General features: G+C 35.0%; 1 protein-coding gene across 5 annotated transcripts in view; it reads right to left on the bottom strand.

Annotated features, from left to right (window-relative positions):
* The window catches only part of LOC145661059 (uncharacterized), a 970,674-nt gene that overhangs the window by 369,071 nt on the left and 573,878 nt on the right, over positions 1–27,725 (bottom strand). The window lies entirely within an intron of this gene.

Genomic DNA, 27,725 nt, shown 5'->3' with positions numbered 1-27,725 from the left:
TGTTGATGTGCCAAAATTGATAGGGACATCTTTAAAACACGAAAGTCCTTATTTTACATACAGTCTATACAATATCTACACACAATTTCATTTGCTTCGGTCCACTCCTTCCTGCACTTTTACGGTAGTATTAACTTTTTTTTGGAGGGGCTCTAGGCCCCAACACTGTTTTTTCATACAAATTAAAATGCATTTCATTTATTGTTTTGCAAATTGTCCCTATACGAAGTTTCGTTGCAATTCTCCATACTCTTTAGGAACTTCTGACGTATACATACTTATTTGCACTTTTGATATTTCCTAATCAACAGCTTAGAAGGTCCGAGCCCCACTCAATCGCTTTTTTCCAGGAAAATACGAAACACAATTACCTCAATTTACGTCTAAAATATCTGTGCACGATTTCAAAATTTTGGGTGGGGAATTCTGACCCCTAAAACCAATTTTTCGCAGAAAATAAACCCGTTTTTTGTTTGCTTTGTTTTGTTTTGCGTATTGTCCCTACACTGTGTCGTTCCAATTCTTCATGTCCTTTAAGCACTTCTGACATACTGTTATTAGCACTTTTGATATTTCACGATCAAAGTTTTGGAGGGGTCTGTGTCCCACCGAAACGTTTTTCTTTTTTTCAGGAAAATACGGAACCCATATTCCCTCATTTTTCGTCTACAATATCTGCACAATTTCATTCATTTCGGTTCACTTCTTCTTGCCTTTTGGGCGTCAACTTTCATCATTTTGGATGGGGGATTTTGTCCCATAAAACAGGCATTCGTTTAGTTTTTGCGTATTGTCCATACACAAAGTGTCATCGGAATTCTTCGTCCTTTACACACATCAGACATATTGTTACTAGCACTTTTGATATTTCATGATCAAATGTTTGGAGGGGTATGCGTCCCACCTAACCGTTTTTTCCAGGAAAATACAAAACACGTATTCCTTCATTTTACGTCTGCCATATCTGTGCACAATTTCGTACACTTTGGTCCACTTTTTTTTGTCTTTCGGGCGTCAACTTTCAAAATTTTGGGTGAGGGCTTTTGCCCCCGTAAAACAGTTTTTCCGCAGAAAATAAAAAACATGTATTCGTTTTTTTTATGTGTAGTATCTGCCTGTCAAATTTTATCAAAATCGGAGTGTTACACTTGGGAAGTGTTACTTGTAAGAATATACCGTAATGCCATTGATACCAGGTGGAATTAAAGAACACTTTTAAATGGGATTACAATTTCGTTTCCGGTCTGTTTATAACATTACTGTATTAGAACGATAAACTCATTGCCATTTGCTATTTTTGTTATGTGATATACGTAGCAAACAGTTTTCCTTACATGTCTCTAGAAAATATTTTTTGATTTCGTGTGAGTTAGAATTAAGTTTGACCGGTTCATAAATGACAAGTAAGAAACGTTTAAGAGAAATACAGAACTGTTGCATTATTATTATTATTATTATTATTATTATTATTATTATTATTATTATTATTATTATTATTATTATTATTGATATTTTTGAAACATTAGAATTACGTGCTTACGAGGATTCCTGTCGGGTCCTCTCCGAAAAGAAAAGCTGGATATGTGCCTGCACTGACTGATAGACGTATGAGTCAAGGTATAGACGAGCGTGCTAGGCGATCGAGTCCGGAGCATCAAAAACAGACTAAGACCACAACTTGCAGTTCTTCTTGCCGATTGATGCTGCTTTTTATCTGCTATGATATGTCGGATAATAATGTGAAATAAACGAAGGTCAAGACCATGGCGTATTGGTGTTTCATGCACCTAAACCTGTAAAATATTTGTGCCGAAAACATCTTTCACTCACTAGCTAAATTTGAGGGTATGATCGCTCATCTTGAATTATAAAGTATAGTCTTATAAAGAATATATATAGCATAATAAAAACCTTAAGACCAAATTCAATGATTTTCTATAGTTTTCTTTTTTAATAACGAGAAACTTGTTTATTTCATCACGATAAATAACGTTTGATACTAAGATGTCTGTTTCTGACTATATATATTGTTCATACTTTATTGGAGACAATTTTTTTTTTCAAGAAAAGAGGATGATAAAGGAAGCTATACAACACCATAAACTGAAAGCAATCAGTATTACTAATAGTACACTAATTCTAAATAAATACGTCATCAGAGGAAACAAAAAGTTATTTCCTAATTGTATTGTTTCAGTTTTATTAACATAAAAATTATACACTTTCTACAATGTTTTGTAAAGAAAAAAAAATTGAACAGGACCGGATGGGATTCGATCTGGTGTCAAAACAGTATAAGAATTACTAGTCCGTCACTCTACCCACTTGCCCGCACAGATTTTCTTTTGTTGCCTATCTTTTTCTTAAGAAATAAATGCTCATGGCTATAGAGCATGTCACTTCCAAACTTAAGACAACAGTTTTTCTCTTTGTTTATATATTTCCGTATAACATCTTGCTTACAGAAGCTAATTTATATTTGGCAGACAATTTACACCCTAGATTTAAGCCAATAAATGCAATATTTTACTCCAATTTCCAGTTCCTTGATTCAGCTAATCTTGTTATTCCCTCTGCAATCGTGCTGTGCTACTCCAAAAATTCCCTCGAAAACATTATTGCCAGTATACACAAAACCGAACATAATTTTGTTTTTTGCTTATATTTTTATTATTTTATTATATTTTTTGGAAATATCTCCTTAGATGGATTGCTTTCTATTATCTCCACTTACTAATAACTAAATTTTACCCATAAACATATGGAAAATGAAATAATTGCGAAAAATCGTGAGTTACAGTATACGCGCAATTTTTTTTTTGCGCATGGGAGTACATTTACAGGTTTTTCTTGAGGCGTGACCAATATTATCCCGGACGAATTTAAGCAAATAAACATAATCTGATAAATCTCCCATCTTTCCTTGATCGTTTGACACAAACCGCATAAAAATCGGACTTTAGTTAGAAATTGTAAACCCAAATGAAATCTTTGAGTTTTAAAAAAAATCACCCTGCATTTAAGGTTTTAGTAGGCCCTCTCATTAAAAGACTGTACTCTCCCAATGAAATAATCCTGACTACTGGCCTGTAGTCTTAAGGCAGTAGATGTCCATAAATACCTATAAAATAAAATATAAAGGAATTCAAATTCCAAAAGAAAAAAATTCCCTGGAAATTAGGAATGTCTTCTATTAGCCTAAGACAGGTAGAGAGGAAAATAGAATCTGTTAATTTTTTATACGTTTCATCGGTGTAGGTCTGTGACGAATGTCATGCAAGAAAAAGAGGACAAACAATTAGTATTTGGTTTACAATTAGAATATTCAGCGTTAATACCGTTTCTTTTTTGGTGTTTGCTTTCATATAAAATGCTTTCGTGCTTTTAAAGAAAGTGGCACGAATATTGGAGCGCTGACCAGAGTGTTCGGTTAAATCCAAAAGTTTTTTTTTTTTTTTTTTAAATTTTAGCAACACAACGTTTTTATCTAACTTGTGTAAAACGAATTCATCACGAAAAATAACAAAGAGAAAAAAAGAAACCGCACCCGTTCATTTCTGTTTCTTATTATAAACTTCGTACAATGAATACCGTATCAATGAAGAACTAACGTCATTTTTAGTTTAATATTTTACTCGTTTAAAATACATTATTAGCTTATGACGGTCGCGCCATGTCCCCCTTATCCCCCATTGGGTAGGGCCCAGTTGTCCTCTTGCGTTTACTTAAATTCTGATAGTGAAAATGATCAATATTGTTTTATGCTGTGAAGCATCTATAATTAATGATTTGAGTAACTTCTATACTTTTTGTTCTGCTTTTTAAGAACGCTTTAACGAAAAGAGAAACCAATGTGTTAATAGTTGAAAGACACATTCTTTACGTATATACTGGCAAATTTCAATGTGGCGTCTATTCATTCTTTGTTTGCCTTTTCTTCTTCCTTTTTCCGGTATGTAATGATTTATGCACACGTGTTTATATGAGCGAAATTTAATATGTTAGTTCAAGTCAGCAGATCGTACATAGTTATTCTTCATAATATGGCTTAAGTCTACCAAATGAGACATCTAGAGTTGGCTGTCTAAAGGTATTTCGAAACCGAGCTTGACATAAATTAAGATTTAATTTTTCAACAGTAAAGACAGGGTCTTCGCATCTGTTTTAACACAAGAGCAAAAGAGCATTCAACTTCTAAATTTCAATATCCTTCAACGTTAGACTACCAACGATGGAGTTTAGGTTGGCTGGTTGTGAACTAAGTAAGACGGTCTACAACTGCTCTAGTTTGTTCGAAAGAAGTCTATCAAACGGCAAAAAATTAGAAAAATATCCATACATTTGCAGCAAACAGAAAATCGGGTAGAAAACACCTTTTAGTATTTACAGAGCGATTGATATCACGAGAAAGTAACAAAGAGAACTTATTTAACCTTAAACACACCAACGAAAAATACATGTACGTCAAAACAAATTTTGTTTCACAGGTTAAAGTAGTTTGTAAAATATCTTAATGTTTCACATTATTCGTTTCAACGTTATGCTCACCTAGTTTAATTTCTAGTTTAAGTTAGCTTAAATCTTCGTTTAACACAGCTTACCTTCACTTACTTTTACTTAATTAGTTTTCAGTTTTAATAGATCTAATGAAACTTTATGAAAAAAATCATGTTTTGTGGAATGATTTGACTCTCATAAAATCATCATAATTTCCATTGTTTAAAAATGTATTATTATTATTATTATCATGAGACATTTACAGGTTAAAGCCAACAAGAATATTTTCCGGCAACATATTATTGGTTTCCAATGTATTTTGCAACCGATGGAAAAAGCACAATCTAAGGAAGGAAAACACGATGTGCGGTGTGTGAAGTTTAATTTGTGAAAACTATTGCAACAGTAGGATACATATCATATGTATCATATATGACAAACAGTAAAAATATATATCTTTGACATCCCTTGCTAGACTCTAAATAAGCGAAAACTGTAATTTCGTAAAGAAGAATAAACAAAAATGACCTAAACCATAAGCAAATATGAATATGGATGAACGTTACTGATAATATTTTAATAAGATATATCTCCAGTCTCTCATTCTCTTGATTCATATCTGAGTAATTATTGCGTCTCATCTGTAGATGGAGTACTTTGAGCAGAGTTAATTTATCATTCACTATGTAAGAACAAACTAAATTTAAAAATTATGTTGCTTTAGGCTGGATTTTAACTGAAGAACTTAGGATTATCAGAGCAGCGCCTGTTACATCTGGACTATTCTTTCACTACCGGTGAAGTCTCTGATTCTAGTAGTTGTGTTTATGAATTGAAGATCGGAGAGAGAAAGAAGTATAATATTCGCATAAAAAGAAAACAAAGAAGACATGCTTCGCTTTCGAAATGAACTTCAAAATATCAAAGATTCGGTTAGGACAAAACTTTTGGGGAAATCGTGTAGAGTACTAATAATCGAGCGGTTGTCATTAAAATTATACTTTGTTTAGTTACAGCTAAAATTGGCAATATACTTTCACCACTTACGTGGTTAATTTGGTCAAGAAGAATGAAGTATTTAGCTGTTGGATTTTTTAATTCTCGGTTAAATGTATTTTGTATTCACTCGGTTAAATTAGTAACTTCTACCCAGTGCTTGTATGATAAAATGTTCTTGATAGATTATGTTATTACTATTATTAGATTAGGAGCGTATTTATAGATATATATTATCTATATAGAGACGTCGTTACTAGGGTACTATTCTGTTCAGAGAAATGTAGAAACCTTTTCAGAGATTAAGTCCAAAAACGTGAGCATTGCGTCCATCATTATTCATACAGATCTGTGAAGAGAGAATTACTATATTTACCCTTCTTTCTTAATTTAGACACTAGCTGCAGGAAAGACTTGTGCCGACGGTAGAGGAACGTGTAAAGAACTTCTGAAACTTGAAGATAGCGGTTTCGCAAATTTGGTTTGAGACGCTTTTAATTTAATTATTCAACATCAGGATGTGATGAAATAATTAAAGGTGTAATAAGTTAGGACCCTGAGAGATTTTACAAAATAGTCTAACCTGTGAAGTAAAATGAATGTTTGACGAACATAGTTTTTCCTCGGTATATTTAACGTTAAATAAGATGTCTTTGTGACTTTCTCGTAATATCAATCGCTATGTAGATACTAAATAGTGTCTTCTACCCGATCTCTATTCGTTGCAGAGGAGTGGATATTTCTGTATTTTTTGCTGTTTGCTACGTTGACATCTTTCGAGCAAGCTAGAGCACTTATAGAACGAAGAACGAATTATTTAGTTCTGAACCAAGCAATCAGAACTGCATTATTTGTTGTCTGTTGTTGCAGTGCATGAAAAATTGGGAGTGTGAATGCTCTTTTGCTCGTGGCAATACTATGCTTGTCGCTAATCCTTTTACAAAAAGGATAATAAAAACTAATTTTTCTCACCTGGAGAAAAGTCTATTTTCGTATGTTTTATATCGTAATATTTTTTGTGACGTTCATGCACTTCAAGCAAATTTTCTTTCGCTGTCTCATTTCCTATTTAAATGATCTACGCTGGCGTGGAGATCATTTGCCGACTTAAGTATGGAATCGGCTAATATTTAAGTTCGAATTCGTGAAGAAGAAAGAAGCTAGAATATTTTTTGCCAATTTGAATTGAGGAACTTATTACAAAAGTTGTGTGTTGTACTACACTAGGCCATATCGACTGGTTTTCTTGTACAAGGAATTTAAGCGAACTTTGTATGATTCAGTTATCCCTACTATCCCTAGATCACTATGGTAATATGCTGGTCAAAATTTGATATCCAAGTCGGAAAGTTTTGCCAGATTTTGAAGTTTCTTTGTATTACGAACATGATGTCTGTCGATATATAAATTGGATTAGATGCCGTAGCGTATAGTAATATTTTCAAGCAGGAATTCCTTAATAGTTTCGGCAGCATGCAGTGGGTGACTAAGAACACAGTAACGGATAGACGTAACGTAAAGAAGAATAAACAAAAATGACCTAAACCATAACCAAATATGAATATGGATGATCGTTACTAATAATATTTTAATAAGATATATCTCCAGTCTCTCATTCTCTTGATTCATATCTGAGTAATTATTGCGTCTCATCTGTAGATGGAGTACTTTGAGCAGAGATAATTTATCATTCACTATGTAAGAACAAACTAAATTTAAAAATTATGTTGCTTTAGGCTGGATTTTAACTGAAGAACTTAGGATTATCAGAGCAGCGCCTGTAACACCTGGACTATCCTTTCACTACCGGTGAAGTCTCTGATTCTAGTAGTTGTGTTTATGAATTGAAGATCGGAGAGAGAAAGAAGTATAATATTCGCATAAAAAGAAAACAAAGAAGACATGCTTCGCTTTCGAAATGAACTTCAAAATATCCAAAATTCGGTTAGGACAAAACTTTTGGGGAAATCGTGTAGAGTACTAATAATCGAGCGGTTGTCATTAAAATTATACTTTGTTTAGTTACAGCTAAAATTGGCAATATACTTTCACCACTTACTTGGTTAATTTGGTCAAGAAGAATGAAGTATTTAGCTGTTAGATTTTTTAATTCTCGGTTAAATGTATTTTGTATTCACTCGGTTAAATTAGTAACTTCTACCCAGTGCTTGTATGATAAAATGTTCTTGATAGATTATGTTATTACTATTATTAGATTAGGAGCGTATTTATAGATATACATTATCTATATAGAGACGTCGTTACTAGGGTACTATTCTGTTCAGAGAAATGTAGAAACCTTTTCAGAGATTAAGTCCAAAAACGTGAGCATTGCGTCCATCATTATTCATACAGATCTGTGAAGAGAGAATTACTATATTTACCCTTCTTTCTTAATTTAGACACTAGCTGCAGGAAAGACTTGTGCCGACGGTAGAGGAACGTGTAAAGAACTTCTGAAACTTGAAGATAGAGGTTTCGCAAATTTGGTTTGAGACGCTTTTAATTTAATTATTCAACATGAGGATGTGATGAAATAATTAAAGGTGTAATGTTTGTTGCACACGAACCTTTCCAATTTAATGCTTTGATGTGAAAGTTAGTATTTATTGCCTGTACTACATTTTCGTTTTCCTATTTTTAGTTGCGAAGCAACAATTTATAAGACTTGTCTTTTTAAAATCTCTAGAATTCTCACCGACACTTGGATGCGTTAGAAATTAGACTGAAATAAATGCAAATAAACATGTAATTAGAAAGTTATACGCCAAAAATTTTTGACAAGGAAGTATACATACGGCACTGACAAATTAAAACAATTATATTTTAGATAATGTGCACTCACTCCGATGAAGGTAACTTGGTTTTCTTTACTATGACGAATATAGATTTTCATCACTTTCGAAGAGTTTCGCTACTAGCTTTATGAAAAAATTCCGTAACTTTCGCATTTTCGTGAATAATCATCCTATATGAACTTCTGAAATGTTTGGTAATTTACTCATGAAAAGGGATAGAACTTTCCACAAGTAAGAAACAAGAGATATCTGCTGTCGCGTAACATGTGAATGATAAGTTCGAGACAGCCATTAAGAACACGATCTGATCATGCGACATTCTTAGTAATTAGCAGCTGCAGCCCTTTTGAAAATAACGGCTGCAAGAAAAATAAAATTCTAGGTGTTTCACGTTGAAATTCTCAATTTTCACTCACTTCTTGAAAAAAGAGAGAGGTAGAAAAATTCAAGAACGCAAATAAATTAAGTTGGACATATATATTATTAAACATTGTATTAAGGACCCTTATAGAATTAAAAATTTTATTTTTCTGGAAAAAACGGAAGAGTATAATTAACGTTTTCGTACGTTGGAAATATTGTATGATATACAAGCCAGGTAGTTCCGTTTGAGGTAGTTTGTTTTAGGGCAGGGTGAGAATTAGTAGCATAAACACGCAGCACATGGAACGTGCATTTTGCTATTCTAAATGGAATTATCCTCATTAATGAAATAAACGTTAAATATTCACACAAATGGTTACCACAATATATTTAATAAATGCCGCCCCTGGAAAAACTGTCTATAAGAACTGGTTATAAGTATTTCATTCAATTTTCTAATTTAGTGCTGAACAGTCATACTCCATTACTCTACTCTCACACATGTTTTACTACAATTGTAATTATATCCCGTATAATAAGGTTCAGGATGTAGATATTGTAATATGTCATTAAATAACTAAGGTTTGAATTTTCGAAAATAATTATAAACCATAATTACCCTCGATTTTTCTGTTATTAAAGGAAAATAATAAGTTTTCCACCAAATTGTAATAATGATATCCTAATTGAGATTTAAATCATTTCAAGAAAATTGATAGCTCTCTATCACCTCTGGTGGTAATTTTTGGAATGAAAATTTTGTTCAAGTGCAGCGCTACCTGGGATCGTCAGACCACAGGCTGCTATCAAATAGGAAGGACAACAATTATCTTTGGTGCCAAATTGAATCTTTTTCAACCTAATCGGCTTACAAATTAAATTAAGTGTTGGTAGTGTATGTGATGAATGTGAATATACGAGTTTATTACTGTGAATGCTATAGTTTATAAGTGGAATACTTATTGTAAGTAATTTATTTTCTAGAATTTCTCATTGGAAGCTAGTACGCCATTTAACGTTGTGGTTGTTTCTGTTCTGTTATCGCTGGCCGATATTGAATAATAATGACTTTTATAGTTGAGTTCTAAGTGCAATTTTTGGTCTAGATTAAATTCATTTTGAGTTATTGTTTGTATCATCATAATTTTGAAATTAATTATATTGTTCAAGTTCAGATATATAAAGTTGATAATATCCGATTTAACTCTATTATTTGACTAATGTAGACCATAGATTACCTGGCGTGCTATAGAGGACATTTTACTGGTAGATATTGGATTTATTAAGTTCTCACTTTTGTTCAGTTAATTGAACTATACCAACATAACCATAACTTTTTTCAGTGGGGGAATTAAATTCTCCTTCCTTCCAGCGTACACGTTTAAGTTGTCTTTGCGGAGGCAGGTGTGCGTGTAACGTGTTAATATCCTTCCAAAATAATTGTAATATTAATATATATATTTATAGAAACAGGATATACGTTACAAATCTAAATAGCAGCCTGTGATCTCAGTTGGTGAGTGGGAATGTGAAATATGTTACTATTTTTTGTTAGGTGATAGCTAGAGCCGGATTATTTTGTAAAAGGGTGCCTTACAGCTAAATAGTAAGTAATAAAAATTGTATTGAGCGTCACCGAGTGGTTCGTAAGATGGCGACCGGACCTGTTAATCATAACCTACGTCTTGAACTTGATCATTTCGAAAATGGTGATACTGGAGTTTTAGTAATCAACCAAACTCAATTGACAAATCCTAGTGTGGAAAATCACACTAGTGATATTATTGTTTTGAGTGACACTGGGAAGAAAAATACGGTAGAAAATGATCAATCGGTTATTGCAAGTGGCAATAAAAATCAGAGTGATAAGTTTTGTATTAAGTCTTCGCCTAGTCGCCTGGGGGTGGCAGGTGGCCAAGAGCAAACAACAGTCGGTGGTCAAGGCCGTTCACCTCCAACAGCTGGTGGTAGCTTATCAGCACAAATACAAGCAATTCGTTCGCACTTGGCTGGAACTCAGATTTTTTCTTTCAGAATCAGTTGTAAATACTTTCACAAGCAATACTAATGCTTCTGTTTTGAGAACAGATGGATGAAAAAATCAGCTGGAAAGAAAAAAAGAAATAAAAATGTTCTGAGGAAAGTGAAGGCAGAAGATACAGACGTTGATGGTAAACTGAAAATAACTTGGTTAGAACACTGTCTAAAGGGAATTGCCTTACAAGAGATCTTTAGGGTGGATTAGTTTGCGGAAGGTAAAGGATGGGAAGAAAAATAAATGAGCTGGACGATATAAAGAATTAAAATTCGGATGCTTTAACAAGATCTAATGCTGAGAATAGAAATGAATGAAAAAAGACTTGTTACCTATAAAGACCTGTAAATCTAAAAGACCAGTGATGGTGATAGTACCGTTTACTCATGTTTACGACAAAATGCGTAAGATTCGTTGCCTTCATCATGATAGATAGTAACACCCTCTCTTTGAATAAAAGAATTAGCATTATTTATGCGTTGCATTGGTATTTTATGAAAATATACATACGATTGTAGTAAATATTTGTTACAACTTACAAAGTTTGGTTGGACGGATATTTGGAACTTATTTGAAGCGCTGAATTCCTTCAAAGATTATTATTTCTAGTAGTAGTAGCTGAAGTAGTAGAAAATTAGTAACAATTACCACGAAACAATACTGTTTGTTTTTGATCATTCATATTTTTTGTTCATACTAACGATGTGCCTTACGTATTCATCAATTGTTCGCTAAATACGTTACGTTCCCACACAGTACGGGTCAAGGTCATATGGCAGATACCATCTGCAAAGTCCTGTCTGGCAGTTCATCTCTCTATTGCGAGTGCACTGAAGAAAGTCGTCTCAACACTAAGACCGAGAGAAATCGAATATTTTCCATTTTATCTTACATTGGAAGTATCAATATTACAAATGATAAAAATTTCCTTTAATTACTGAGCGGGGATCGAACCCAGGAATACCGGCATGTAGAAGAGCTCTTAACCAGTACTCTTACACATCGCTGTTAATTAAGGGCGGAAACTCGATGTGAAGTATATTGAGCAAATCCTTGGACTTAGATTGGACTTACACAATCCCAATGTTGTAATAACGACGAAAAACTCTTGCCTCGGGTATAATGAAATAGTAAATTGTTATGTAGAAACAATAATCAAGAGAATTCAAATCTAAATTGTAACAGGTAAATTGTTCGAAACTTAGTGATAGCAGTAGTATTAGTGGATGTAGTTGCAGCATTTAGCTATTAGGTAGTTTAAAGCCCTACTTGAGCATCGAAACTTTATGTTACGTGAAACTACAGTTTAAATATATCCCTTGCTGTATTTCTTTCACGAGGCATTAATATATATTGCAGATTGTTGAGTCCAATCTTTTATCCAGTTTACTCGATATAAGAGAAATCAAAATCTCTAAACGTTGAAAAACCAAACAGAGGTGATGTGCGGCCCGCGCACTCAAATGTACTTTTCATACATGTTTTCTGTTTATTACGTTATTTTGTATCGATTTCTTGTTTTCCTGAAATGTGGAAAAAGAAAAATTATAGTGCAAACAACCTGAAACTCGAGCGATTGACTCTTACAACCGAAGGAAAGCTAAAATAGTTTCGAAATAATTAACATTTGTATTATTAATATCCATTCTTGAAGAAAGAAACGTTAAAACTACTATATTTTGAAATTTGCTACTTTTCCATATAAATGGAAAAGAAGTACAGATAAAATTCTTATGAAGAACTTTCAAAATTTGGAGTCTATTTACAACTACCGATCCTCAGTGTTTGGTATTTAACTTTTTGAAAAACGTTGACAGATTTTAAAAACAGTGATTTTTAAAAAGACAATACTTTCATTCTTTTATTTATTGCCCGCAACATGATACCTGACTGCTCAAGTGCCCGATGGATTCAAATCAACAATAGACAACTGAAACACTAACTACAGTAGGGGTGTTCCAAGAACCGGTTAACTGGTTTCGGTTCGGTTTGTAGTCTAAACCGAATCAATCGGTTTGGACTTCAAACCGGTCCGGTTCGGTTCGGTTCGGTTTGGTTTGGGAACGGTTCGGTTCGGTTCTTTTTGTAAAGTGTTCGGTTCGGTTTGTAGAATGGTTCGGTTCGGTTTAAGAACTGTTGGGCCCTTTTTGAGGACTGTTTTGTTCGGTTTCAGTTCAATACTTGAAATCAACAGAAATGCAGTTGGCGTTATTAGCAACCATCCACTCAGACATTATAATAAGGGTGAATGTTACGTTTTTCGGTATAACTTTATTCAGATTAAAATTATTTCGATATTACTGAAACAATTTAGGGGTCGTACTTGTGTGGGTACTTTTACTGATGCTTTGGATTTTGGAATAAAACTCTTAATATCAGTTGGAAGAAAACTTTACGGCATGGGTGGATTTAGGAGATACCGTGCTAGGGGTGGCAGTTACTTGAAGGGTGGATGCTATTCTAGGAGAAGCTACGTTTAGAATAAAACATTAAATTCATCTTGAAATGACATGGGGGGGGGGAGGGCATGATTTACACCTGTATGTGGAATATATCGTGGTGTAATATTATCAGGTAGCCAAGAAAATTTATGCTGTTTTTGAGAACAGTTACTTTTGTCGCGTTAGTGTAGTCAAATTGATTCTGATGACGCCACACAGTATGGCGCTAAATTCGTTGTACAGAAACAGAGGGGTGATTCCTGAGAGCAAAACAAACAAAAAAAAGTTCCAGTACACATAGGACGAAAAGTGTGTTGTTTACGTGTTATAGGCTGCCGAAAGCATGGAGTTAAATATTGCACAAACTACTGATTGTAGACGTGATGCGGCATGATATCGACAAAATATCCTAACCTGCTCTATCCAAATTTGCAGTTTTCAGATTTGTGCAATGGCGGCACAGGGAATTCCCTGATATTTTATGACGTAAATTGAGTGGACAACAACATGTAAAGGACATTTCACTGCCTGGAAATAATATTACGTGGCAGGTCAGTACTCATACACGAAGATAAAAGATGGCGGATGAAGTAAAAATTACTGTATGTGGTTGCGTACCTCCTCAAAAAGTACTAGTAAAGTCGTAGTACAAGAACTCACTGGAAACTTTACTTTTCTAGAATGTAAAAATACGTACGGCACAAGCCGATAAGTAACAGAAAATAAAGAAATTCCGATTGCTGATCTGCTCATATTAATGATATCGCAACGCTTTTGAAAACGCATCTGCCTTTACAACTACAGTAATTAAACAAGAACTACAGACAAATAAAGAACGCGTAATAATAATAATAATAATAATAATAATAATATACATAACTGTTTTAGCACATTCATTTCGATCAGTACATCACACAAATGCGACTACAGTACGTTTTTTTCAATCAATGTTCTAAACTGACGGGTGTGAAACAAAATATTCCTTCCATTCACGATATTTGTACGTACTGTAACAGGGGCCGATATTTCTGGATCCAAATCGTAAAACGGAACTGCATACAGAAGGTAGTTGTAGGGAGCAAGGTACAGAGGGGAGTTGTTTTTTTTTTTTTTTTTTTTTTATACATGGAAAGAGGATGGTTGTCAGAACGGATACTGCAAAAGGTGTTCAAAGTTTCAACCCACCACTTCAATGCAAAGGTTACAGCGGCGTCGAAGGAAAGACGGTGCGAACGCGTTGAAACACTCCTGGCGTTTCCTGAATGCTCCACGCTGCAGCAACAATTTGAGCAACCAAATCCTCCTCTGATTGCACAGGCGTCGCGCAGATTAGTTGTTTCATATGGCCCCAGGAAAAGAAATCTAAGTGGTTAAGATCGGATGAGCGAGGTGGCCAAGATGCCGGTCCTTCTCTGCCGTCCATTTGTTCGGAAAGGATGTGTTGCGACAATTTCACACCTCCACAGCAAATGTGCTGGAGCACCGTTGTGCATAAACCACATGTTTCGATGAACAGCCAGTGGCACAGTCTCTAGTAGTTCAGGCAGAATCTCTTTCAAAAATATCCAATACTCCCACCCGGTTAGTCATTGTGGTAGTAGGTACGGTCTGTTGAGAATTATCAACGATTCATGCCCACATATTCACAGAACACCGTTCCTGATGGGCACGAGTTGACATTCCATATGGGTTTGCCTCAGACCACAAATGTTGAGTGTGAGTGTTCATCACTTCATCATGGGAAAACATAGCTTTATCTTTGAAGAGAATACGAGGCATGAAGCGGGATATATTAGGATGGCGTGTAATGCATGCACCCTTTGGACATGGAAAGAGTACATCTGATTTTCGTGAAGTATGTTCCAAACCTGCCGATGATAGGTGTTAATTTCAGCAGTTACTACCCGTGTGCTGGTGGACGGTTTTCTCTGATCTCAAGAAAGAATTTCCTTCTCAAAAGCCACAGTCCATACGGTTCTGTTTCGTCCAGCATTGGGCCTGTGTGCTTCCAGCAATCCTGTTTCTTGTAATCTTCGATCTACACCTGAAAAAGGTTGCGTGGTGTGGAATTCTAAGATTAGGAAACTGTTGTTTGTACACCGTTGTGCCACACGGCCATTACCGTCCGCTTTCCCGTATGCCAGATCAATGTCTGCCAATTTGAATTGAATTGAATTGAATTTCTCTTTATTTCAGCGGGCGAGGTTCAGCCGGAGGCTGCTCTGCCACTTAACCCTTGTCATCATTGCAAAAAAAAAAAAAAAAAAGAAAAAAAGAAAAAAAAGAAAAAGAAAAAGAAAAAGAAAGAAAGAAAGAAAGAAAACAAAGACACAAATAAGATACAAGATACAAATAACAACATAACATGGTACATTCAATAATACTAAGGATAAACAAAACACTCAGTAAATGTAAATGTAAATGTAAAAAAAATAAATAAATAAAAAATAAAACTAATACCGTTAGTCCAATTTCATACCAATTTCAGTCCAATTCCATACTGTAGTAAACCTTTCATGTGTGCTAATGCTTTGTCTCTGATCTCTAAATAATAATGTTTGGAGTGATGATTTAAATGAATTGTATGGTTTGTCAGTGATTGACTTTGGTAGGGAGTTCCAGATTCTTACTGCCGAAATTGAAAATGCCTTCTCTGTTATTTTTCAAGAATGACGGGACATATTCAGTTTATTACTTCCTCGGGTATTGTAACGGTGAATTTCTGATCTACATGTTAATTTATGATGCAAGTAAGGTGGTGTTTTATGTGAATTTATTTTGTATAGTAAATAACAGTATCGGAGATATCGTCTTCGGGACATGGTTAGGATATTGTTTTCATTAAGTACCGGCAGAATACGCTAAGACTTTCTGAAATTAAGAGAGAAACGTAAAGAGTAATTCTGTATTTTCTGAATTGCCCTAGTATTTTGAGTGGAGAGAGAGGTACCATATATTGAATCGCAGTAATCGAACAGAGGCAAAATGAGAGTGTTAACCAGATATAGTCTTGTTTCTTACGATAAATAGCCTTTTAATTTATAAAGCTGTCGTAAGATGCGCTTAGCTTTAATACACTGTTCAGAAATGTGTTTATTCCAGCTAAGCCCTTGGTCTATTATTAAGCCTAGATCTTTTACAATTTCTCACGTGTGTACTCCTTTATTACCTCTGTAATCACACTCGTTGGCCGTATGGTGATGAAATAAAGAGAAATTAAAGTGGGAAATGGTATATGTTTCCTCGCCATTGTGTTCACTGTCCAGAATCGAAGATAGCGAGATTCCAACTTAGTGCAACTCTTCTGTCAGAGAATGATATTTATGTGTACGATTAGCAAATGTACAAAACCTACATCGTGACGGAGAAGATACCACACCCAGAGCCGTAGCTACGGGGGACGGGGGGGGGAGCTGGTAGCAAGAGGGCGCCGAACAAGCAATAAGAAAAAAGAAGTGTTGAAAATGAGTAAACGATGTGGTGCCCCGTAAAAGTATTGGCGCCCTATTAAATCAATATTGTCGGTTTGCAAAGAAATAGATTTGTTAAAAAATTTCTTGCTCGCTACGCTCGCAATCCAAGCGTTTCAGTAAAACTCACAAGAAGATTTTACTTATTATTTACAGAAAGTAATTATATAATGATTTGTTAACGATGTGACATACAAGGTGCCGAGTATTGACTTACATTGTACGTAGGAGCACGGTCAAAGTCTGAAATATGTGTTTGGCGTTTTGATGATGATGAGTCTGGTTAGTTAATCACGGTTTTCTTATAATATTAATCACGACGGTGAGAATGAGAGTATGAAAAATGAGAGAAATGAAGACACACATGCAAGCTGCTATTTGAGCAGGAATATTAAAAGTGAAGGTAAACAAGAATAATAATAACATTTTCGAATTTGAAGCAGTTGTAGAATGGGGGCTTAACCGGTCAGAACTTAACCCAACGAATTTCATCTCTTTCAAAGACTGATCACTACCAGTGATTTTTTTTTTATTCCGTTGATATATGAAATGCTTCCAATTTGAAGGAATTTATTGGGATCATTTCTCCATCAAATACTTGTATTGCCAGTTTTTTTTTGTGCATACGTGGTATCTAGTTGTGTGATATTTTTTTATCCATCTACATACATACAAAAGATATACAAACGTTATATATATATATATATATATATATATATATATATATATATATATATATATATATAGTTACACTCTAATGAGTACTTTCAGGCTCTTTGCTATTTTATTCTTTTATTATACACAAATCTGCTAACTGGTCGTATGTTACGAGTGAGTTAAAGATTGAATTCAGCTCCATGTGGACACAACTGAATTTGCTTTGACGCAGTTTGCTTAAGTTTTGGTTAGCCAATAGTAAACGAAATCACGTTCCAAACCCTTTGGACAGTTTAGTTTGTCACAGTTCTACGGTCAGTTCTGAACGGTACGATTCGGTTCGGTTTGGGTTCGGTTCGGTTCGGTTTGGGATCAGTTCGGCTCGGTTCGGTTTGGGATCGGTTCGGTTCGGTTCGGAAACTATTCGGTTCGGTTTCGGTTAACCGTTCCAAACCGGTTTAAGTGGCAAACCGAAACCGCGGTTTACGTTTTCAGGAACCGTCCACCCCTAAACTACAGTCTATCCATCAGAATTGTTGGAAAAAATCTGTTAACGGACTTGGGTTCGGTTTAAGATTCGAACCGAATGTTTATTTCAGGAACCAAACCGTAATTGATTCTGTTTGCTTTGAAACAGACACTTGTTACAAGTTATTGAAAATATTCTAACAGATTTTGAAACAAAATCCGAAAGATATCTATTGATTACTTTTCAGATTAAGTAAATGCTCTGCTGTTTCACCTGTGAACGGAACTAGGATTCGCCATGTTTTTCTCTTAATATTTTTGGAAAAACACGTTAATGATCAATAGAAGATAGAACCATTTTTGGTTCGGTTTAGATTTGGTTAACCGTCTGAAACAGGTTTTATTCCAAACTGAAAATAAGATTTATGATTTCTTTAACCGTCAATATCTACTATTCTCGACCATATCCTGGATCCGCGCATATATATATATATATATATATATATATATATATATATATATATATATATATATATATATATATATATATATATAGTGAGAGACTAAACCATAGTTTGCAGCTTTATCTAGTGTAAAGCAGGATTTAAGCCCATTTTATCCAGTGTATATCTGAGCTTAAAAGGGGGCTACAGCTCCTATAACCCCCTGGATCCGCCTCTCTCTCTCTCTCCCTCTCTCTCTCTCTCTCTCTCTCTCTCTCTCTCTCTCTATATATATATATATATATATATATATATATATATATATAACTACAAGATATAACGAATATGGTCTCTCTCTAGGTCAGGGATGCCCAAAGGTTTATTAAGCCCATCGGGCTACTTGGGCAGTTGGGCATCATGTTGCGGGCTACGATTAAAAAATGAAATCAGTGACCTTCTAAAATCATTTTTTGAAAACGTGTCGGCATTTTTGTAAGAGCTAAATACCAGAAACTGAGATTTTGCAGTTGTAAATATACTCTCGATTTTAAAAGTTGTTAATATGAATTTAAAATATACTCGTTTGTATCTGTAGGGAAAAGTGGTAAATTTGAAATTATTGTCGTTTTGATAATTATTTTTCTATAGTGGACATGATTAATACAATTGTTGTTTATTTCAAAACGATTTTATGTTTCCTACAGTTCTAAAAGCCTATAGCTTCAGTTTCTTGTTGCCTATATTATAATTTTTCTTTTTCTACATTTTACGAAAAGAAGACGTCTATGCAAAATAACGTAATAAGTATAAGATATGTATAGAAATTACTTTTGAGAGCGGAGGTGAGATACCACGTTTTCGCGCGCCAACGGTTAGAGATTTTGATTTCTCTAATATCGAGTATACTGAATGAAAGATTAAGCTCGAGAATCTGAAGTGTACAATAATGACTCTTGAAAGAATATAATTATAAATAAATACCCGAAGAGATATATTTAAACTATTGTTTCACGTAACATATAGCTTTGATGCCCAAACAGGGCGTTAAACTGCCTATTATCTAAATGCTGCAAAACATCGATTAATACTAGTGCTTTCAACTATTTTTCAACAACTTTCTTGTGAAAAATTAGATTTGAATTCTCTTAACCATTCCTTTTATGTCACACTACTGTTTTACAATGACCAAAACAAGTATCTGTCCCTTCAAAACAGCATTAGAATCATAAAAGTGTGCAATTTGGTAAATACACTTTACGTAGAGTTTTCCGACTTAATTAACAGCGATGTCTTAGATCAATAGATTAAACGTTGGTTTCACCTGCTGGTGGTTCTGGGTTCCATTCTCCCTCCGTATCTAAAAGAATTTTTTATGATTTGCAATATTGATACTTCCGATGTAAGATAACATGGCAAACATTCAATTTCTCTAGGTCTTGACGTTGAGACGACTGTCCTAAGTGCACTTGCAATAGAGAGGTGAATTACCAAATAGGGCTTTCATGACCTCAGTTATATCACTTTCACTCGTACTGTCTCGGAACGTAACGTGATTTGCAGTAAGTGATGGATAGCTATATTCGTCATAGTAAGACAATATACTTACCTTCATTGCAGTGAGTGTACTTTATATAAAATATAATTGTTTCAATTTATCAGTACCGTATAGTTAATTAGTTGTCAAATATTTTTGTTGTAGAAATGTATTTTATCAAATATAAAATTCGTTTCACGCATAAGTTTCTAACTACATGTTTATTTCAGTCTAGTTTCGTACGCATGCAAGTGTCGCTGAGAATTCTAGACATTATAAACAGAGAAGTATTATAAGCTGTTGTTTCGGAACTAAAAATATTAAAACGAAAACTACAGTATAGGCAACAAACACCAATTTTGACGTCAAAGCATTAAATTTGAAATTTACGCGTGCAACGAATATTACACTTTTAATTATTTCAGAATATCTTCATGTAAATTAAAACATTCGTTGTAGCAGTGTAAAACTGAGTTTGGGTCCAAACCCTATAACCAAATGCTATACGAGTCACCGTGTGGCTTGTTGAAGGTTTGTCCGTCGGTGCGTTACGACCTAGCAGTGACTTGTGCAGTGTGCACAGATCTTATTTTACGTTTCTCTTCACAGATGATGCTACGGTATTTCAAATTCAAGCATCTGTTTTCAAAATCTCAAGCTACATTACACCAAAACAGGATGCGTCACCGGTGACTCGTGTAGCACGTGGATGCTAGTAATGTTAAAAAATCTGTACAAACGAAAATACCGCAAACGAACGTAGGTAACGGGTAGAGAGCATGAAACGGCAGAGCACAAAAATGAAATATTGCACAAATCACCGGTGACTCGTAAAGCAGCCAACGTGTTAAGAGCGTTTCAACCAACTGCCACACCTCGATCTTCAAGTTTCACAAGTTCTTTACGAAGTTCCTCACCGCGTTCCGCTAACGTCGGCACAAGTCTTTCTTGGAAATAGTTTCTAAATAAAGAAAGAAGTGTAAATATAGTAATTCTCTCTTCACAGATCAGTATGAATAATGATGAACGCAATACTCACGTTTTTGGACTTAGTCTCTGGAAAGGTCTTTAGGTTTTTCCGAACAGAATAGTACCCTGGTACTACAAATACGATTCAACATAACACGTTCTATCAAGAACATTTTACCATACAACCACTGGGTAGAAATTACTTTACTAATTTAACCGAGTGAATACAAAATACCTTTAAGCGAGAATTAAAACAATCTAAAAGCTAAATACCTCATTCTTCTTGACCAAAATAACCAAGTAAGTGGTGAAAGTATGTTGCCAATTTTCGCTGTAAATAAGCAAAGTATTATTCACTGACTACTGCAGGACTATTAGTATCCACACGATTTTCTTCAAAAGGGTTGACCTAACCGAGATTCGGAAATTGTAAACTTCATTTTGAAAGCGAAGCGTGTCTTTTTTATATTTTTTATTTAAATATTTTTCTTTCTTTCTCTCTCCGACCTTTAATTCATGAACACGACTACTAGGTTCGGATACTTCGCCGGTAGTGAAAGAATAGTCTAGATGTTATAGGCGCTGTTCTGATAATTCTGAGTTTTTCAGTTCTAATCCAGCCTAAAGCAATATAATTTCAAAATTTACTTTGTTCTTACATAGTGAGTGATAAAATCACTTTACTCAAAGTTCTTCATCTAGAGATAAGATGCAATAATCGCTCTCATGTTAACCTAGAGAAAGAGAGATTGGAGAAAGGTTTTATTCAAATATTATCAGTAACGTTCATCCATAATCATATTTGCTTATGTTTTAGGTCATTTTTCTTTATTCTTCTTTACGAAAGTTCGACGAGTTCGTAGTTCTCGCTTACCTAGAGCCTAGGAAGGGATGTCAAAGATATGAATTTTTAGTATTTGGCATATTTGAAACATAGGAGATGTTTTCTGTTTTCTATAATAGTTTTCATAAGTTAAATTTCACACACACTGCATATTTTGTTTTTACTTTCTTTAATTGTTTCTTTTTCGATAGCGTTTCCAAACACATTTTAAGCCAATAGTATAACACCAGAGAAATATTCTTGTTAGCTTTAACGTGCAAATGTCATCAGTAATAATATATTTTTTAAACAATGGAAACTATGATGATTTTATCAGAAACAAATCATCCCGCACGACATGAGTTTTTTCTTCGTAAAATTTCAGTATATATATGAAAGCTGAAAAGTAACAAAACTGAAGGCAACGTTGAAAGCAATAAGTTAGGACCCTGAGAGATTTTACAAAATAGTCTAACCTGTGAAGTAAAATGAATGTTTGACGAACATAGTTTTTCCTCGGTATATTTAACGTTAAATAAGATGTCTTTGTGACTTTCTCGTAATATCAATCGCTATGTAGATACTAAATAGTGTCTTCTACCCGATCTCTATTCGTTGCAGAGGAGTGGATATTTCTCTATTTTTTGCTGTTTGCTACATTGACATCTTTCGAGCAAGCTAGAGCACTTATAGAACGAAGAACGAATTATTTAGTTCTGAACCAAGCAATCAGAACTGCATTATTTGTTGTCTGTTGTTGCAGTGCATGAAAAATTGGGAGTGTGAATGCTCTTTTGCTCGTGGCAATACTATGCTTGTCGGTAATTCTTTTACAAAAAGGATAATAAAAACTAATTTTTCTCACCTGGAGAAAAGTCTATTTTCGTATGTTTTACATCGTAATATTTTTTGTGACGTTCATGCACTTCAAGCAAATTTTCTTTCGCTGTCTCATTTCCTATTTAAATGATCTACGCTGGCGTGGAGATCATTTGCCGACTTAAGTATGGAATCGGCTAATATTTTAGTTCGAATTCGTAAAGAAGAAAGAAGCTAGAATATTTTTTGCCAATTTGAATTGAGGAACTTATTACAAAAGTTGTGTGTTGTACAGCGGTGGACACTTCTAAATGGTACAGCCATATGGAGATTTACGGCTAAGGTGTACCATTTAGAAGTGTCCACCGCTGTACTACACTAGGCCATATCGACTGGTTTTCTTGTACAAGGAATTTAAGCGAACTTTGTATGATTCAGTTATCCCTACTATCCCTAGATCACTATGGTAATATGCTGGTCAAAATTTGATATCCAAGTCAGAAAGTTTTGCCAGATTTTGAAGTTTCTTTGTATTACGAACATGATGTCTGTCGATATATAAATTGGATTAGATGCCGTAGCGTATAGTAATATTTTCAAGCAGGAATTCCTTAATAGCTTCGGCGGCATGCAGTGGGTGACTAAGAACATAGTAACGGATAGACGGCTTTACTACATTATAAATATACTTTGTGTGGCCGTCTCTGGAGGAAATCTCGCAAAAGTGAGGTAGGTAAAACTGACAGGCAGTTGCTGTAGGCAGAACCGGGTGATGTAACAATTTTCCCTTTGGTTCTGTAGGTGACTTGTCCATCTTCTGAAATTCGCTAGAGATCTTAATTTAATGAGTCATATATGCTTTCATATTCGAAAAGTAATACTCTCATAACGCAGACTAGTAAGTTTTGATAAATTTTTTAAAAAATGAAAATGAAATGAAATCTTTGAGTTTTACGTCCCACGGTTATGCCGGTTAGCCTAAAGGAGACGGTGATTATGAGAACTGAATGAAATAGTGGAATGAAGAAAGTGGGAGGAAACGGGAGAACCCCGAGAAAACCACGCACACGGTATTTGTCCACCACAAATTTCACTTGGCGGGAGCAGGGTTTGAACCCGAGACCCCATGCAGCAGAGGTGAACGCTCTAACACTGAGCCACCGCGGCCCCTGATAAATTTTAAATGCGGAGTTGTTGGATGTTTATATATAGACTCGTATCTGTGATTCAGCAATGATTTTGGAATACGATGAGGGTATAATATGCCTAATTTCGGATGGCGATGGGTATGCTATCCATCTTTAAAGTGGAGGTATTTTGCTGAACTTAGTATGGGTATTTTATTTGCTTCCTCGCCTTCCAAGACTAAAATAATATCTTAAAATGAGGCATCCTTTCTTTGTACTTCTTCCAAATTATCTAGTGGTGTAGATTGATCTATTTTTAGGGTAGTATCCTGTGCAAAATTAGACAAAAAAATTTAAAAACTTTTGTTATAGAATTTTTTAACTTCATTTTCTCATGCTCTTTGATATCTTCTTTGTGTTCAAGACTACTAAAGATACTTGTAGTCTGATGAAAGCTTTTAATGTAACTAATTGCAAAGTTATAATCGGCTAAGAATATCTTATATCGTGAATTTCCTAATGTTGTCGTCTTATGTATTTAGTAACGTAAGGCATTTTGCGCCTATGAACAGTTTGAATTTTCTGTTTGACAAGAAGCAGCAAAATTTTTGCATGACGTAGATTAAAGTGTATAATTGACACTCCCAAGTTGAAGTTTCCTTTCCTGTCTTAGTCGACAGCTACAATAAGAAAGTACTTTTTCCTCATTGGTTTTACGATTGTAACAAGCTAATACCGCCAATTTCTATACTTGATGGATATGCATATCCAGGAATTTCTAAGGAAGGATCAAAGTGGTAACGAGAGTGAATTAATAATATAGAGTTTGAGGACGCTGTGTTTTATTTCATTATGTATGAGAATTTATTAGAACCAACTGAACCGATTTCGGAAGTCCTTTTGCTGGTGGAAGCTTATGTAATGCCAACATGTTAAATTCTATTCTGGAATAAGAGCCATTGGGTGCTGGGGTAGGCAACTTTGTTTCTTTATATAGCCTATCAGTTTCTTTATGTAAATGATTTTTTAAAAAATTCGCCGTTGGAAAGTTTATATAATGCCAGTGCTGTTGTGCTATGTTTTATCCCGGAATATGGGCCCTTGCGCGCTAGGTGTGTTATTTCTTTGCCGAAATTCTTTTGCTGTTGGGAAGTTTTTTTATGCCAATGCTAATGTGACGTACTTTGTTCCGGAAGCCCTATCTTTTTTCATGGATAAGAAACCGTATTAGGAAGTATTGGAAATATTTAAAATTGAAATTTTTAAGCTACATAAAATATTTACATTCAGATATTAGAAGAGAGTTATAAAAATCCACTAAAATTCATTAGGCAAGTAAATATACAATATAGCACACTATATAGTTTTTAATATATATTGTTAGTCGTTTCAGTGTGTCAGTATATGATATGTAAACTATATAGTTTCTTAATATCTGGTATCCACTCAAGATCAACTTATTTTACGCGATCAATTAAAGTAAGGCTGGATGCTACGTGCAATTTTCCCTTTTGGGACATTTTCAAGAACAGGGAAATATCGGAAAATTATCGTTCTAATTTATTTTAATTTATAAATGGTTACTGAAGTGTTTCTCAATGTCAGCTAGCTGCATAAAATCAACTTGTTTTACTCAATCGAGAAAAGTAAGGCTAGATGCCACCTGCAATTTCGCCCCTTCGGTAGCACAGGTAGGTGCAGCAATGTGAGAAATCAGGAAAATGTGATGTGGAGCCTGAGTAATACCCGATGTGGGCCCCATGCAGATCTATTGACGTTTCTGTCCATGACGGCCAATGTGGGATGCCCAACATGGGTCGACGTCAGCTCCCTTCTCGGTCAACATTGCTCCATATAGTATCAATGTGAGACCCACATCTTGCCCACCTGGGGCCCACATCTAACCCACAACTAGGTGTAAGCACCATCTCGTGATAAACAATTAACAGGCAGTTTAATCAGGAGAAAACAGGTTTCACATTCTCACGTGTGTACTTTGTTTTCCTGGACTCATTAAACAACTCCCGAACTATTTTACTACACACGAATTTCGTCCTGTTCCATTGACCAGGAGTCAAATCTCCTTTTATGTGTGTTTCTAATTCGTAGGCGAACACTTTATCCACTCTAACACCCGAACTTGTTCGAACCAAAGACACATAAACATCATACTAAAGTTATTGCAGCAGCGTAGTAGAACGAGTAGCAGTAGCTAATCTAAGAATGTGGAAAGAAGAAGAATTACGTTTGTTGCTAGAACAGTTACGAAATAAAATACATTAGTATAAACGAACTACAACGCCATCTGCTAAGAATTGTTCTACTTTTAATTTTGTTGTATATTACGTAAAGATGCCTTGTTGCCAAACTTCTTCCCATTTTTCCCTGGTTTTTGCTAGACGTTAGTCCATTTGAAAATACATTTGTCGTAAATATCTCAGCAGGCAATTTTGAACAAATGAAAAACGCATTCCGTACCGTGCCAGCTCGTCTGAGACTGGTCAATATAACAACTTCACAATAGTGACTGAGTATCGAGTACTACAGTATACTGGACAATATCGACTGAGACTGATATTCATGTGCTAAGTATGTACTTCAGCTACCTGCAGTTTTAGGTACTTGTTACATCTAAGCAGCGGCGGCCGCTGAAGGGGAGCCAATGTGCCGTGGCACCACCTCAAATAATACAAAAAATAATATAAATAATATTTGCATCTTACTAAATAACAAACTTTTTAATTTTATGCACAATACTTTACTTGCAACGTCATCAATGCTCACGAGAAGCTGGTTTGAGTCGCGCTCAGTTATTGAATGCGCTCAGAATTACTCGCACGCTAGCAGTACATAGGCCTATATCTACTCCACAGATCAACATACCCTAACGGTCTACTCTGTTCGTGCCAAGTTCTCCCGTGCTCTCCCGACTGTTCAAAAATTGGTTTGTGCGCATGCTCGTTAGTTGGAGAGCAGGAGGAAAGTACGGAGAAATAACTAGCGTTTTGTGCCACGATCGAAGGTGGCTCGAAGCGGGAGATTTGTTTCGTCTTATGTTTTGATGCTCTAGGAAAGGAGGCTTTATTTGGGAGTTAAGTCGCCTGGAATTCTAACACGTGACTCCTGATTCACTTGTTCCTATTGCAGTGTTTACAAACTAGTTACTTATTACATACCAATATGTACCATCTAGATTTGACCCTCCCAAAAATCAATTTGGAATTTATTTCGTTATTGTGTTGTCAACCCAGGTATGATCCCCCCCTGATTGAAACATAAACACATTGTACGCCTGAGTGTTTGTGGTGTTGAATGTGGTGTGTATATTTTGCGAAGTTTTGATGCTGAGTATTTAAGTGTAGTGCTGTTTCCTTCTCTATATATATTTGTAACTACTTTCCGTGAAACCAGAACAATACATTACGATGAATGCGGCAAGTAATTTAGTGAAATATCCGTTTTCATCCCTATCATATGACGACAATCAAACTGGAAGCACGAAATTTAGGAAGGCAAATGCCTAATTTAAAATTATGCGTTAAGCAAGTGATCCGTAATAAGGAAAGTTTGCATCAATTTAGCATGAACATTTATTTGAAAAACAGTTCGAATTTGTTGTTGTGATGTAGCCAATTCTTTATTTTGTTTTCCGTGTGTTGTTTGGGGGGAAGGGTCGCCAGCTGGACAAAATCTGCTTTATGTTTATAATAAGTTTACTGTAGGCACAAACAACTTCATTCTAAATAACTCTCTCTCTCTCTCTCTCTCTCTCTCTCTCTATATATATATATATATATATATATATATATATATATATATATATATATATATATATATATGTATATTTAGGATATATATTTAGGACTCTCTCTCGCTCTTATTTACGGATATGCGCTTATTTGTTGTGTACGTTTTGGCACTACCATATCATATACTTACGAGCCGCCACTGCATCTAAGTGATATTTGCAACTATGTACCACAAAAATAGCATTTATATACCTAGCTCAGTTTCGCACTCTAACAGTCATTTGTTTTTATGTCGTCACTTGGGACATATATCTGTCATGTTCTAGGTACGTCCTTTGGGTACATATAGTAGGGAAGATTAAGGCTAAAAAAAAAAAATGGCCAAACCCTGCACTTCGTGTTAAAAAGGTGCCACTCGGATATGTTGTTCCCCTGATCCAACTAAGCAGGAATCGAAGCGGGCCTACACCGACAGGTGGCCAGAATCCAATATGGCGGCTATCAAATATGGCCACCTCTGCAAATTCATAGTGTTG

The sequence above is a fragment of the Thermobia domestica genome, chromosome 1 (genome assembly GCF_964235325.1).
Source record: "Thermobia domestica chromosome 1, izTheDome1.hap1.1, whole genome shotgun sequence".
NCBI classification, from domain to species: Eukaryota; Metazoa; Arthropoda; class Insecta; order Zygentoma; family Lepismatidae; genus Thermobia; species Thermobia domestica.
Note: the sequence above shows the minus strand (reverse complement) of the source record. Positions and strands in the feature narration are given on the sequence as shown.